A 16,542-nucleotide genomic window follows, 5' to 3' on the forward strand; every position below is an offset into this window, starting at 1 on the left:
GAATTTCAATCAAAACCTTAAACTCGTTCATTTTTATTCTCAATTCCAAAAGATCTTCAATAATACACTCACAGGATGTCTCATTCTTGAATAATCCCTTAAGTAAGTAAAGTCACATGATGGAGACAACCTGTCAAGTAATACCTCGCATTTGATACAAACTCTTTTAAGATTGCAATAACTGGATTTTTCAAAATAAGTTCTAGTTTATAAGATAAAGCTCAAGATTACAAGGTAAATAAGCATTGATATGGTGTACTAGAAAAATATGCAAGTTTAAGATTAGTTTGCATTCAAAACAGTTTTATAAAGGCTTAGTAAATGAATGAATAAAGATTTAGAATAACTTCCCTCCATAATAAATGAAGTATAGGAGCCATTGGAGATTTAAAAGGTATAATAGGTAACCATTAGAGCCAAAAACTTTGATTAGTTGAAGCTAACCCTAAATCATTGCCGCTAGTCACTTAAGTAAAAATCCTCCTAGTTAGTTAGTGGAGCTATTGATCAATCGGTCAATCGATTCAATCAACCACTGATCAAACATAAAAATTGTTGCATAAATAACCTTTAATAACTTATATTAAGTCAAATTAAAAACTTAAGATTGAAAAAATATTTTTAATGATAAAATACATGATGGAACATGAGTTTCTTCTTAAAATAATCAATTTTCTTTTTCATAAAAATCATCAATAATTATTTTATTTGTTTTTATGAGAAGTAAACTTATATTTTATTTCGAATAAAGGGAAATTACTTAAATTAAATTATTTTTATTTTATTTTATATATATAAACAAAATGGGGAAATATTAAATCGACTCCAAAACAAAACCTATTTAAGAAAGTTAAGAAAGGAAAAAAAAAATCCAAAATTGACTTTGGGAGAGGACCAAAGCTCAATATCATATAAATTTAAATATGATACAATATTATCAATATCATAAAATCGAGTCAACATAACAAGATATAAGTATTTTGATTTTTTTTTTTTTCTTCGGAGTTTATCATGAATTAAGGAGTTGTTTGGGTATTTTAAATTCTATGGGATTTGGGTAAAACATCATAACCTAATAAAATATCAATGGTCCTAAATTATGGAAATATTCATTGTTTTCATCCACTTCCATTTTTCCTAAATAAAAATTAGTGTACATTTGTTAAAAATCAGGAGCTGTTTGCTGCTGAGCTGTGTCGAAGACACTATACATGAAGAGAATCACACTGCAAAGTCATTATCTTTGATTTCTCCTCGACACCGCTACTCGTTTCGATGCTTTCAAACCCTTCTTTATTCAGTCACTCAATCCTTTTCCACAAAATCCTTCAAACCGATTGATCCGGAGCCTCAATCAAACCCTATAATCTCCCCATTGCGCCAAACCCTCTCCTGCTACGCTAATGATTGGAAACGCGCACTCGAGTTCTTCAATTGGGTTCGAATCACCCCACTGATACCTCATACAACCGCATGATTGACATTCTGAGCAAGTTTTTCGAATTCTATCTCGTATGGGTTTTGATCCAACGCATGAAAGCAAGACCCAGTTGCGTACCCCAACCATGCCACTTTTTGCATCGTGTTCAAGCACTATGCATCGGCGCATCTAGTTGAAGAAGCGATGAATGCTTATGATAGAACTGAGGAGTTTAATTTCAAGGATGAAACTCGGTATTCGAATTTGATTGACGCGCTTTGTGAGTATAAGCATGTGATAGAAGCTGAAGAATTGTTCATAAGAGAGAGCAAAGACTTGGTTTTTAACGATGATGTGAAATTTTATGACATGATTCTTCGTGGGTGGTTCAAAATGGGGTAGTGGAAGAAGTGTCGGGAGTTTTGGGAAGAGATGGATTGGAGAGGCGGGTGTAAAAGTCTATGTTCTTATTCGATATATATGGATATACAATGCGAGGGTGGGAGGCCATGGAGGGCTGCGAAGTTGTATAAGGAGATGAAGAAGTAGGGAATTAGGTTGGATGTTGTGGCATATAACGCGGTCATTCGTGCCATTGGTCTTTCAGAGGGTGTCAATTTTTCAATTCGGGTGTTTCGCGAGATGAAAGAGTTGGGTTGTGAGCCCAATGTTGTGACATACGATACAATTATCACGCTTTTGTGTGAACATGGGAGAATTAGAGAAGCCTATGGAGTGCTCGATCAAATGCGTGAGAAGGATTGTGCCCCAAATGTGATGACTTATCATTGCTTTTTCGGGTGTCTTGAGAAGCCTAAACAGATTTTTCGGATGTTTGATAGGATGATCAATAGTGTGGGGGGCCTAGGTAGGATGGACACTTACGTGATGCTTATGAAGAAGTTTGGGGGGTGGGGATTTCTACTTCGACCTGTTTTTAAGTTTAGAAGATGGAAGAACAAGGGTGCAGAAAGATATGCTGGATGTGGCTCGGAATATGAGGAGGAGATGTTAGCAAAAGGGCAAGGGTAGATCTGGGGACTAAGCCGCATACTGAATGATCTCTTGATGAGTGTTTGTAGTTCATAGGCCTCCGGGAAGAGATTGATACTTGCATAATTAATGCTATGTTGGAATTTAGGAGATTTAATCCCCTTGCCAGATTTATTGCTGGGAAAAAAGTAGAAGTTTGTGGATAGCAAAATGAAGATGTGCTCTGAAGGACTCTGGCCGAGCCAAGGGAAAGGGGCGGTTACTGGTTAGATCATCCAATGATTTTTTACAATGCTAGCGAGATTTTGCTGAACTGGCATCTATTCCCCACTTATGAGAATTGGAATTTTTCCAGCCTATTTTTCTTGTCTGCAAGAAGGAATATAGACTTCTGCATGATTGCTCCTGTAGTGCTTACAAATGGCTCAGAAAAGGTTAGGTTTCAGCAAAGATATTTCTATTTCTCTCTGTTCATTATTTGTTGATGGCTAGTTTCAGGACTTGAGTTTCTGGTAACACATCAGGCATGCAATTCTGGTAACCTTGACGAGAATAAGGCAACAAATTCATAGATTTGTAGAATAATGAGAATGCTCAAGCTCTTGTACCAGAAACAGCTTGTGTTTGTTATTAATGTTCGCTTACATCTCATTTTGGGAAATTGATTCCTTTCTATTTGTTTCATTTCAGAACTTGAGTCCTGACTCCTGGTATTGGTATTGTTCATCAACTGGGAGAAGTTCACAACAGTAGCCTGCTGTGCAACAAAAGTTATTTGACCACGAACTGTTTGCTGATATCCTTGTAAGTTGTGATCTTTGTAAGTAGTGGTCTATCTATTTTATGGGCGGGCCTTTCCAAAGTGTTCCTAAACATCCTCTTTGCTGAATTGTATATATTTCGTGAATGATTATGAACGTGGGAATTAGGTCTGACATACTCTAATTTCTTCGTTTATTCTATGTCACACATATATTTTTCTATTGAAATCAGTTGCCCTTTGAAAATCTCTGCAATTTTTTAGGGTTATGACTGGGTGGGGAATTCGGTCAAACAGGTGGTGGGCATGGTTCATGCCACGCGCAGAAGTTTGATTATCTTGGTTAGGAAATGATGTCATCCTGGAAGGTGGGGTTTTACACTGAAGGCTTGGACTCACTTGAGCTGGAAAGGAGGCGGCATTTGCAGAGATTATGAGTGCAAAAATAATGAAAATTATTTTTTCCCAAAATATTAGTATTTGAAATTTTTATTAAAAAATTCATGAAAAATATTACTAAAAGATAAAAAATTCATATTAAGACTTATTTATTATTACATAATACTGGTAATTGCCTTTGCCTTTAAGTTTCAGAATCTCAAATTGTTACACAGACAAACTTTTATAATATTAAGAAAATAAAATAAAAAGACAAAATACAAAAATAATAATAATAATAATAATAATAATAATAATAATAAATTTAATGTTAATAAATTATTTTTATATGTTTAAATTTATTTTACTTATTTTGAAGTATTTCATATAAATGTGAAGATTAATTAATTTAAAAATAAGGAAAAGTCAGGCTTTTACTCATTAATTTGAAAAAATATAAAAAAGAAATCTCAACTTTTATAAATTAATTTTATATTCATCCTTTTAAAAATATTTTAAAATATGTGCACTTTTTCACAAGTCAAATAATTATTTCATAAAATGACTTTTTACTTGTCAAGTCAATAATATCAATTAATAATTTCTTTTTTTCATAAGAATTGAATTTGAAATCAATAAAATAAAAAAAATATGGGGAGGCTCATTACTTCAACTAGTCCCCGTGTTCCTCAAATGGATCTCTTAGTTGTTGAGAGGGCTGCCCAAAGGCGGTATATAAGGCGTACCCAGTAAAACTTACAAGTAAACCAGATATAGAGATGGCGACTAGGGTTGCTGTTTCCATTATTATATAATTTCAAGACCACAATGGATTTATGATAAGATCGTTTATTTACAACGGAATGGTATACAAAGTCAACAGATCTCAATGAATACAATAGGATTTATAGCTTTTAAAAATAAAAAATAAAAAATCTTTTTAAAGACAATTGTGTTTTGGGTCTAACTAGGCTAAAAAATTAAGCTTTAGTCCGTATAACTTACATAATTGATGGAAATGATATAAGATATTAAGAGACCAATATACCCTTCAAATTTTCATATATTACTTCTAATTGATTTTAAGGATATAAAATAGTGATGGATCAAAATACCCATTGACCTTTCACATAAATTTTTTTGGTCTTTATTGCACCAATATTCATGCAACCATAATAATTATATTTTAACCATTTGGATTTTTCATCGTTTTTTTTTATATATATAAATAATTGAAAATCAACATTATTTTCTATTTCAAATTATAAATAAAGAAAAATTACATTGAAAAACTATTTTAAAAAATACTTTCTAAAAAAAATGGTAATATAATTTATATTTTTTATATTTTCTTTTTTAAAAACACATTTAATTAAAAAATGAAAACTATTTTTAAAAATAAAAATTGAAAACCTTGTTTAGTACTATTTTTTATATGAAAATAATAAAATAATTAAATTCCATTCATTGATTATCCATTTTTATTTTTTTCCATTAGTTATTTTAATAATAAAATATAATAGAAATATAGTATGTTTACAATTAAGCAAAGGAATTAGTCAATTATGTATTTTTTTGTGATTATCTTTTACATGAAAAATAATTAAATAACTAAATTATATATATTTATTACTCTTTTTAATTTTAATTTTTTATTTATTTTTTGTCTAATAGAAAATTTTAATATATCCATAATTAACAAAGTAAAAGATCAATTGTGCACATTTTTGATCTATTAAAATAAATTACTTTATAATTTAAATAAATAAAAATGAAATAAGTAAATAAATTTGGGGTTATTTCTATTTTTTAACATATCTTATATTAATATTTTTTTTACTGTTAAATAAATTTTTTATTATTTTTTTCTTTAATTTCAAAAATAAAATGAAATAAATAAATATTTTGGTATTTTCTAACCGATGTTATATTTATATTTCTTATGGTTAAATAAATTTTTTATTCTTTTTTCTTTATTTCCAAAAATAAAAGGAAATAAATAAATAAATTTGGCTTAAATAATAGTTTTTAAGAAGTTTCTTTATCTTATTTTTAATTACATTTTGCATTGAAAATAAAATAAAATAATGTTTTATTTGTTTTAATTATTTTAAATGTCAAACTATTGGGAACATAGTTTACACACTCATGTGGACATAATTTATGCATATGTATGAAATTTATACCATTATACAAAACTATTACACTAATTGTACAAGGGGTGTACAAGACTATACATTTTGAACAACTTTTTTTTCCTTGTCATCTAAGGATTATATGTTCTCCTACCACAAATTCTTTCATTTCATGTACTTTATTTAAGTCGCATATGACAATTCAAATACTTACCCTAATAATGATGTTTGGGAAAAAAATTTGTTTTTACGTTTTATATCATTTTCTAAATCAAACCATTGGAAATATGGTTCACACATCATATGTGGGCATATAATGTATGTATATGGATGAAATTTGTATCATTGTATAAGGGTGTTATACTAACTATACAAGGTAAATGTTCAATTGGACAAGGGAAATGTTCTAATTGTACAAGACAAATGTTCTAACTATACAAAGGGTATACAAGGCTATCATTTGTGAAAGATTTCAATAAATTTTGGACAACTCTTTTTTTTTTTTGTCTTGTCGTCTAAGGATTACACACTCTCAAGGTACACGCTCTATCACACACTCATCTTATGTATTTTTTTTTACTCGCACATAACAATTCAAATACTTATCCCACTAATGATGTTTGAGAGAAAATTTTGTTTTTCCATCTTCCACTATTTTTTTAACCAAACCAATGAAAACATGGTTAACCTACCTATGGTTACACATTGAGTAAGGGGTTCATGGAATTTAGGTCACTCTATAAGGTATTTACACTAAGTGTACATAACAAATATACTAACTATATAAGGATGTACAAGACTATCATTTGTGAAGGATTTTAAGTGATTCTGAAAAACTTGTTTGTTTATTTCCCCTAACTAAGGATAGATGATATTCCTTACACACATTGGTTAAGCATACATTCATCTCATGCACTTTATCTAACTTGTATATGGTCATTTGAATAGGTACCTCACTTATAATGATTATAGAACAAAATTATACAACAATTTTTCTTCTTTTTTAAAACCAAACCAATGCAAACATGGTTAATCGACCTATTGTCAAATATTCATGAGACGATGTATGGAATTTGAGTTATTGTATAAGGGTATTACATTAGCTGTACAAGACAAATTTATTAATTGTACAAGAGTGTACAAGACTACTTTTTGTTAAGGATTTCAAATGATTTTGAAAAACTTTCCCATTTTTTTCCACTAAAAGATTTTTCCCCACTCAAATTCTCTCACTCAAGAATTGTTTTGAATTTTATTTTTAAATTTCATCATCAAAATTTGTAATTGCATATTTTGTTTTTGTAGTTTTAGCAATGTTCTTTCTTTTCACAATTTTTTTTGTGAAATTTATCCAAATAAATCTATATTTAAAATTATAATCATATTTATCAAATTTTTTGCTAAGATTATCTTTAATTCTTTTAATATATTTATACTCATTTATTTAAAAAATGAAAAACTAATTTTTTTTTGCAAACATGTTCTATTACCTTTCAAGAAAAAAATTAAATACGTTTGAAAGTCAATAAAAAAAATTAAATACCATTTTCAATCATTTTTAGATAAAATTTTATATAACATATTTTATTTGAAATTTAATTTCTAAATTTTCACTAAAAAAATTGTATAGAAAATTTTCTTGTTGTGAGTCAAAATACTTTTAGTTTATCTAGATAAGAAAAATTATTAATATAATATTAGAACTTCATATTTTAGTTATTTTTTCAATAAATTTATCTTTTTAAAAATTTTAAAATAAAAACATTAAAAATTAAAAATCTAAAAGGATATATATATATATATATATATATATATATAATAAGAGTGAATTTTTAAATTCTTTAAAATATGGTTTATATGGAAAATATAAAAAATAATTAAAAATAAGAGAAAAATATAAATTAAAGGGTAATATAAATTTAAAATAAAAAAATGAAAATTAAACTAAAAGATAAATACAAGAAGATAAAAAAATATTTGGGTGAAAAATCCCAAAAATTTTATTTTTGCTTATAATAAAAGTAAAAAGATTCAATATCTTTAAAAATGAAAAAAAAAAAAACATTATTGCTTTTTATTTGACATAAAATAGAAATATAGATTAGAAAAAAAAAAAAACAAAAAGTTAGAAATGAGTAATACTTAATAGGGAATAGAAATTGGAAAAAAAACACAAAAAAAAAAAAATGAAATTCACACTCACTATGTGTCTATGTAAGGGTTAAGGGTATTTTAGGGATTAATGAAATATAACATCCTTCAACTTAATTTTTACACTTTATTTGGGTCTTGGGCTTAAATGTGCCTGATATATGGATCTTTGGTCAATTTTGAGGCTCATCTCATCTCAAAACACAATTCTCCCAAAACTTTAAAGCTAAAAATATAAAATTCAAATAGTAACTTTCACTTCGCTAAATCACACTAATTGAAAATATAAATTCGATAAAGAGTTGAAAATATAATGGGAGTCAATATTTTATTTTATTTTATTTATTAATTTCTAGGTTTTTTTGGTTTTAATTATATTTAATTTTTAAGTATCTTGGGTTTAATTGTATTCTTAATTTTTAAAATTTATTATTTTATTGTTGATGTTAACAAATTTTTTATTCAATTTTATTTTTAAAAATTGAGAAAATGAGTGGATTTATATATTACAGGATATAAAATCATTATTAATCAATGTATTAAAAAGATTTTATCTATCACTCAAGGATCTTAAAGAATTTTTCTCAAATGATTTAAAATATAGGAAATGGGTTTGGAGTAGTATAAAATTTTTAAATTTATTATTATTTTTATTACTTTTTCCTTCCTTTTTTTCTCTTTCTCTTTATTTTTTCCTCACATTTTTCTTCAAAAATTTTTAAACAAAACATAGCATAAAGAAAGGAAAAGAGAAATTATTAAAATATTTTTGTTCCCATTTTCCTAAAAATGAGCGATGAAAATTTAAGGAATATAAATTATTAAAGAATTTAAATTTTTTTTCCTTAAATTTTTTGAGGACATGCATATGAAAGCCAATTTCATATAATATTTATTTCTAATTTTCTAATTTTTCTTCTTAATTTTTCCCCTTGAACTTTAGAATGAACTATAGCCTTAAATTTCTTGCAACCTACTGGGATAAACTTTGAGAGAATATTGAACTTGCACTAAAGTTAGCAGTAACTTTGACCTATAAGTGAGATTGTAAGTTAATCATATATATTCTTATGAATTGGGTCACTATTGATAGAAACTAGTAGTAATAGGTTTTCTCAATAGAATCATAATGGTATCTCATAAAATTGAGACAAAGTGTTCCCTTGAATGATCTAAGAAGGTGTGTTTATGTAAACTATGGTCATACTAGTTCCATGAGTAGAACTTGACATAAACATTTTGAAAGTTAAAACATGTTAATTGAACACACAATAGGAGGATCTGTAACTCAAGGATAGTAGAGGTAGGCTTGAAAAGTTGATAGCTTTCACCATATTAGACTATGAACATAAGTTCATGAGGAGATTGAACGTTATAGATAATAAATCATGGAGTTAAGCACATAGTACCTCGTTATTATTTACATAGGATATTGGAGTGTAGTTGATTCTTTGTAATAGGATTTTAAATAAACTTCAAAATTGGATTCTAAGGGAGTCAATATTGTTCTATAGGTTCCAATAGTCCTCACTCGAGCTCATATATCTTGATAGTATAGTCTATAAGGGTTGGATTGGCTTTAAGTTCACTTTTATGTATAAGGACATTGGTAACTATGTAAGGTTGCACAAAGATAAGTAAACAAAGTCTCTAGATTAGGTTAATTAATTAGTTAGTAGGTCCTATTGGGTAAAATAATCAATTATGATTTGTTTTGGGTTAGATTAAATGACCCAAACCCTTAATGGGTTCAAGTCACTTAAATCCAATGAAAAACCTTATAAATGCCCCCTTAGAGGTTAGGGTTTTCACAACTTTTCAATATAGTTGTCTTCCACCTTCAAAGAGAAAGATAGTCAAAGTCTCTACCATTTTTTCCTCTCCATCGAAAGTGTGATTAGATAAAGGAAAAGTCATCAGCAAAAGATCTTGGGTCTATGAGACTTCTTATGACAACGATCCTCATCTTCACCACGGGGAACAAATTTAGGAATGTCCAAATCTCAGGTATTGTTTTTTGTTGCACAATCTAAATCCTATTTAAGTTTTAAAATGCAATTTTTCTATTGTGCATAGGGTTTAGAAAGCCATAAGAAGATTTGTATGTAGCTAACCTAATCCTAAGATAGGGAATGGAAGATTCAGGGTATCCCTACAACTAGTATGGAGCCTTTAGGTTAGAAAAAGCATGTTAGAACCTTTCTAGGTTGTGCTAACCATGGTTTTATAGGGTATTCTAGTTATCCTATGGCCCCAAGGACAAATAATGTGCATTTTATATTATAATTTACTTATAATATTATCGTCATAATTGTGATTATTTGTTATTGGGGTTGTAACAATTTATAGATTGTTGTTTACTTGTCTTAAATGGGTTGTAACCCTCATAAGAGGCATGGGATTTTTGTTCTCTTATAAAAATCCACTTTTGTTCATAGATTGGTTCATAAACTCCAAATCTTTGGAGTATATGTTTTTTTTTTTTAATAAAAAAAAAACTACTTTTTACCATTCTTTGTAAACCATGGATGGAAGCAATCCGGACAATCACAAGGCGATTATGCACAATCCTTGTCTAAAAAATCGAGAATTTTAGAGAATAACAACCAACAAAAGTGCAAAGAACAACTCTCAGGTTTTGGAATTTTGGAGGAGCACTCAAGCAACAAGATTAGCACTCAAGCACCTCAACCAATCGAGCGGTGACTTTAAGCACTAAAAGTTGCATCCAATTGATCAAGAAATGCATCTAGCGGCTCGATTGATTGAGCAATATGTCCTACATGCTAGAAGTGCATCCAACAACACCCTTGAAAAATTTAGGGCGCTTGAGCACTAAATGGGCAACAACTAAAAAGGCTTTTATGAGATCTTTGTAATAGATTAGGGTTCTTGTAATCACTCACTAACCCTAATTTTTGTTGCAAGTTAATTTGTCATGAATTTGGATATAATCCAAATATTGGGTTACCAAATTAGCAATAGGATCCCTAAAGTCATGGGATTCCCTTTTATTTCCTTTTATGCTTATGTTTAATATATGACATGTGTTAGGAAATTCAAGGAAATATTTGAAAATATTTTGAAATATTTTTCAAAATGGTAATTTTGGATTTTCTTAAAAAAATAAATTTTCATGAGATTATTTTTCATTATTATTTATCTAAGGAATTGGTTGCTGTCCTTTGGGATTTCAAATTCTTTTTTAAACTTTCTTTTATTTATATTAGGTGGTTTTCCATGCTCTCTCTTCCAAAGAGAATGAGAACAACACCGAAATTGATGTAACTTTTGAAAGGTTGCACAATGGGGATTGATCATTAGGTATTCTTGTGATAGCCAAGGGAAGCCTCTCCAATTTGCTCAGTGATGCCTTGAGCAGTTGCGCACTAAAGACTTAAGAAAATTGTGCATTGAAGTTGCACGCTTTATTGACTTATTTGGTTAGGTACGCTTCTTATTCAGTTCTGTTCAACTTGATTCGCATTGTTGGGTTTACGCACTTAAGCGATGTGCAAGATTAGGATTGCACACTAAACAAGTGTGCAATCTTAATGCCTTACAGAATCTCTATCTTTAAGTTGTTTACACCCTACCTCACAATTTTGCATTCTTTTCCAAAAACACTTAAAAAAATATATTTTTTATTAAGTTATCTAAATTTCCATAAATTAACTTTTGAGAAGTTTCATATATTCAAAGTGTGGACCAATATCCAAAATTCATCACAAATATTGGGGTTATCCATTCTGAATCTTGCTTCAAAAGTCTTCAAATTCTATAGAGACTTGAAAGAAATAATTAATTTTCACCTTACCTTTTCTTGGCATTTAAATTCAACATCCTTGATAGAAAATTTCAATAAATTTAAATTATGGATCTTTATTTATATAGATTATTCTACTTCTAATAATTATATAATTGAGGGATCAAGGTTTTGTATGATGGGGAAATGTATCTATAATTTTAGTTACCATATATAGGCACAGAGCCTCTTATCAAAGGTTGCTAAAACAACATTGTATTTTTATAATTTATCTAGTACATTGTTTAAGATAATTAAGCTACCTAACACATTTTAATATTTCGTTCATGTAAAGGTGAAAAAAACAAGTGATGGGTTCAAATAATGTAGACCCAGCTTGTCAACAACAAATTCTTATTCCCTTGATATGAAGCTACAGAGAAAAAGCCATGTTTTGAGAAATTTTCATTCCCTATCAAGTGATTTGACTAACCATCATGTGTTTACAAATTTTATCAGGGAAACTTGTGTTTTAAGGCCCCTATTTATAAAAAAAAAAATATGGTATTCAAACCCCAAGTTTATGAAATATGGAAAGTAATCATTAATGGACAAAATAATATTATATCTGTGCACTCTGTGTTAAGTCAATTTTATCTGCCCAAATTGTCCTCGATGTCTTATGCATCAGTAGCCAAATAGCCTCCACGTCATACTTAAATTAAAAAAATATATATGAAAATTGATAATTGTAGAAAAAACCACCCGACCTGACTTTAGTTGTCCCCTTCTCTCTCTCATTTTAGCAAAAAAAAACCTTAAGTCGATCGACATCTAACTTTCTTCTTAGAAACTTTTGTAGCCCTAAATCTGCATTTAGTTTGTCAGCAATCAAATCTGAGATTTTCCCTAAGCCGGAATCTCAAAAACTTGCCATTTCAGAAGGTCATTTGAAATCTAAATCGACCAAAACCTTCACGTCCAACAAACCAAACTGATACCCATCTTCTCGGATTCTTAGACTTCTATGTTTGTCTTTTAACATCCCGATTAGTCAAACCTATTTGTCTCTTAAAGTCCTGAGTAGCCGAAGCTGATGTCCATCTTCCCAATACCTTGAAGTAAACCAAATGGGAGGCATATCTTGTTTTTGCATCATAAAAGTTGGAATTTTGTTAAGGTTTCTCGAAATGGAACCAGAGTTTTCCCTCTTGTGCGTGTTTTCCGATTAATCAATCACAAGTGAGTTTTCATTTTCGGGTTTATTTGGATGGTGCGAACATCTTAGGGTTTCAAGTGTTTTATTTTGGGGTTTCTTATATTTAGTTTCATTTTCGGTAGAATGAACTATAGGATAATTTTTTTTTGGTTAAAGATATGTTCATATTTAGAGAAAAAAGATTATTATTATTATTATTATTATTATTATTATTATTATTATTTGCTTTCCAGGATTTCTGTTGTCATCAGATTTTTGGGGAAATTGGTTCATCTATATTACTACTAGTCAATGGAAATTTTCTTTCAATTTTAATGGTATATATGAGAGTCACTACTAGCAACTAAACAGATTATTTGCTTGGTCGTTTGTCATTGTTATTGCTTTACTAATTTTGAATGCCGATTTCATTGTGTGTATGCTATTATTGTTTTGTCCTTTGTCTTTGCATGATAGAATTGAATGTATGTTGTTATTGTTATTGTTTTATGAATTTGATTTGAGACATGATAAAATGATAGCAGTAAAGATGTAAAAAATGAATGTTGACTACAAATTTGGGATGAAAAAGAAGTGATAGCTTTGTGAAGTGTTGGTCATGCCTTAGTAATACAAAAATTAAGGTGAACCAGATGCTTGCCTCATAAGTAATCTGCAAATTAATAATAAGAGGAGAGCATGGTGAGGCATGGTTTGGCCTATGCAAGTTCCGCAAAGAGATACGCAAGAAATTAAGGTATTACTCTTGAGTTTCAATGTAAAAAATTTGGAAATTAAAAAAAATGCAGTAAATATTATAAACCAACCTCCCTTGAGGCTTCTCAAATACTAGTTGCTTTCCCTATTTTTTCAAGATGAAACCCTTGTAGATTTTGTTTTAACTAAAATTCACAAGTACAACAGTTCAATTCAAGTGCTAGCAGCGGAGGTATATGCCTAAAATCAAGGCCTAAAGTAATATCCTATCTAAATGGTTGTGACATTGCTCCTTAATGAAGTCAATAATGTTAGAGAGAATATTATACAGGCATGTGGATTATGAGTGGTTATCAGACCTCAAAATGTCAAAATCAGGTATTTCATAAAATGACATGTAGTTTTTCGTTTGTAAGTAGTGAAGTTAGTTGTGTTATCCCTTTAATTTCCTCTTCTGATCCTTTTGATGAATTTGGGTCATGTCAAACTATTTATTCATAACTATAAGTTAATATTGGTCAATTCTGTTTACGAACAAGAAGAGACAATTATTTGCATATTTACAAATTGGGCAAAATTGAAGGTACTGATTGACAACACTATTTAATTGCAAAACTATTGCGTCATGTATGTTATTATTTTACTGGTAAATAGGTCATATTATTACCCTATTGCTCCTTCATTGGAGGACCTACCAATTACACAGCTCTAAACTTAGTTTTTTGTAGTACGAAGTTCCCTTCGAAAGAGTTGTGCCTTTATTTTCATTGAAAATGAAATAGTTAAATTATTTACTAAATGAGCTCGACTTTGACACTATTTCTAGGCATTTTTGCATGTAAGATAGTATTAATGTTTGTTATAGGTTAGGGCCCTTGTTAAGTGATAAATTCTGAAGCTAATCTATGTACTTAAAATTCTAAGTTTTTTGGTTGTTAATTCAGTTTATTTTAGCTCATTTTTCAACTTATATTTTCTTTTATTATGAATTGAACTGTGAAAAATGAATTGAAAAAGATTTGGTTACAATGGATTACACTTCAAAAGACAAACAAATTTGTATTCCACATTGAGTTGCATTTCAAGTGTAATTTTATAACCTTGGCAATTTATTGTGTGATTCAAAAATAAAAGTTTCAAATACATTCAATTTTAGACACAAAAAACTGAATTTCACAGGAAATTGTAATTTGGTTTCATATGAGAGCTGTGGATTTTAAGACCATGCTCATAATTGCTATTGCTTTGTGGCCTATAGTTTAGTCTGCCTTTACTTGGTATCTACTTCAAAATTATTTTAGCTTTTGGTCAGTGGTCCTTTTGTCGATTATGGGTTGGTTTCCGTAACCTTTTCTAGGTAGAGAACGAAGAAAATTTGGGAGATGGGACACAAAATGCTGGAGATGGAGAATTGAATTCAGAAACTGGAGAAACACAACCTCAAAGTGCTGAAAAAATAAGGCAGAGCAGGCAGTATTTGAGGAGATGACAGATGAAAATAAATTACACTCAAATGACGATGAGAAAAATGTCAAAACAAATTCAGTTAATATAGAATTGGAAAGTATGAATTTTGGCATGTGATCATGTATATGCCATATGTACTAAACGAATATGTTTCATCTTCATTTCCTTTATGTTTGATGAATGGTATGTGGGGCGCTGCCTATGCCATTTGTTTGAAAATATTAGGACATGTTTGATGAATTACTGTCCATAGATGCTAATAGTGTGTCTGATCAGTAACTTTTATTTTCATAAGATTTACTTAAATTTAATTTATGCTCACTTGAGTAGGATATCGTTGCTTTTCGCCCAGGTACTTTGATTTATATTGGAATGAGATGACTATGTTATGCACAACATAAAAGCAGAATTTAAATTGAAAGGATGAAATTTTTTTTTTTGCTTATGTTCAACCTAACATAATTACAGGAAGGTCTTAGAAGAACAAGAAGGATAATTGGAGTCATGTCTCCATGGTAGCAATTTAAAGTGCTTCTGAAAATTTTCCAACTGTTTGTAATTTGAAGCCCATCAAAGGGCATAAACCTAATACAAGCTCTGTGAAACAATAGTAGAAAGGGCACACGCTTGTGCTTCCCTACATTGTATTATCTTAACTTCTTTGAAAATTTATATATGCCTATTTCATTCGGACGGTTGTAAACCATTATGAATGTCATAGGGATAACAAATTATGTGTAATGCAATTATGATGGATATACATTTAATAATAGGGCAGGACATGTAGTTGTTAATGGTGATAAATATCTTTATATAGTTGTTCAATTGGTGCATTGGAAATATTCTTATGCATGAATATTTACCTATGCAAATTATACATAAAACACAAACAGGTTCTTGACGATGGACGATGTTCATAGACGACCAGAGTAACAAAACTAAGATAAATTGCTTTAATATTTGTTTTTATTCACATATAACACGTTTGAGTTATAAAAAGCTTCCATTACTTCCTATCTTGTTGTTATTATTTATCAAGTAATTGACGGCTTACTTACCAAGGCATTTTAGTTAGATTATAATTAACTAGGTTGAAAACCAAAAAATAGTTAAACATAGATGAACAATTGAAAAATGAAACTGAATGTGTGAACGTGGCATCAGTTTGGTAATTCAATAGAAAAATGTTTACCGCTTAGTATTAAAATTACACTTAGAGCCCAGTTGGCACTGATTATAATGGAAGGGTTTTTTTTTTTAACAGTGTTTTCTTAGGCAGTGTTGATGTGAATAACACTTTTATGAGAATCAGGAAAATGATTCTAATAATGTTTTATAAAATATGTTGTATAAATATACAAATACTTTTAATATTAATAAATTACAACAAAGGACATACAATTGTAATTACGAAAACGAAAATAGAATGATAAAAAAAAAAAAAAAAAAAAAACTTTTTATTATAACACAATATAATATGAAAAACTGGTTTATAGTATCTAGTGATAGAGCTTTAACATTGGGCCAATTAGGCATAAATGCAAGCAGATCAGGAGTTGAAGATGATAGAGCAGCAAC

At 29.3% G+C, this 16,542-nt stretch overlaps 1 pseudogene; it reads left to right on the forward strand.

Moving 5' to 3' along the window:
- Nucleotides 1-1,046: 1,046 nt before the first annotated feature.
- LOC117906688 lies at nucleotides 1,047-3,398 on the forward strand (annotated as a pseudogene).
- The last annotated feature ends 13,144 nt before the right edge of the window (nucleotides 3,399-16,542 follow it).

The sequence above is a fragment of the Vitis riparia genome, chromosome 2 (genome assembly GCF_004353265.1).
Source record: "Vitis riparia cultivar Riparia Gloire de Montpellier isolate 1030 chromosome 2, EGFV_Vit.rip_1.0, whole genome shotgun sequence".
In the NCBI taxonomy this organism is placed as follows: Eukaryota; Viridiplantae; Streptophyta; class Magnoliopsida; order Vitales; family Vitaceae; genus Vitis; species Vitis riparia.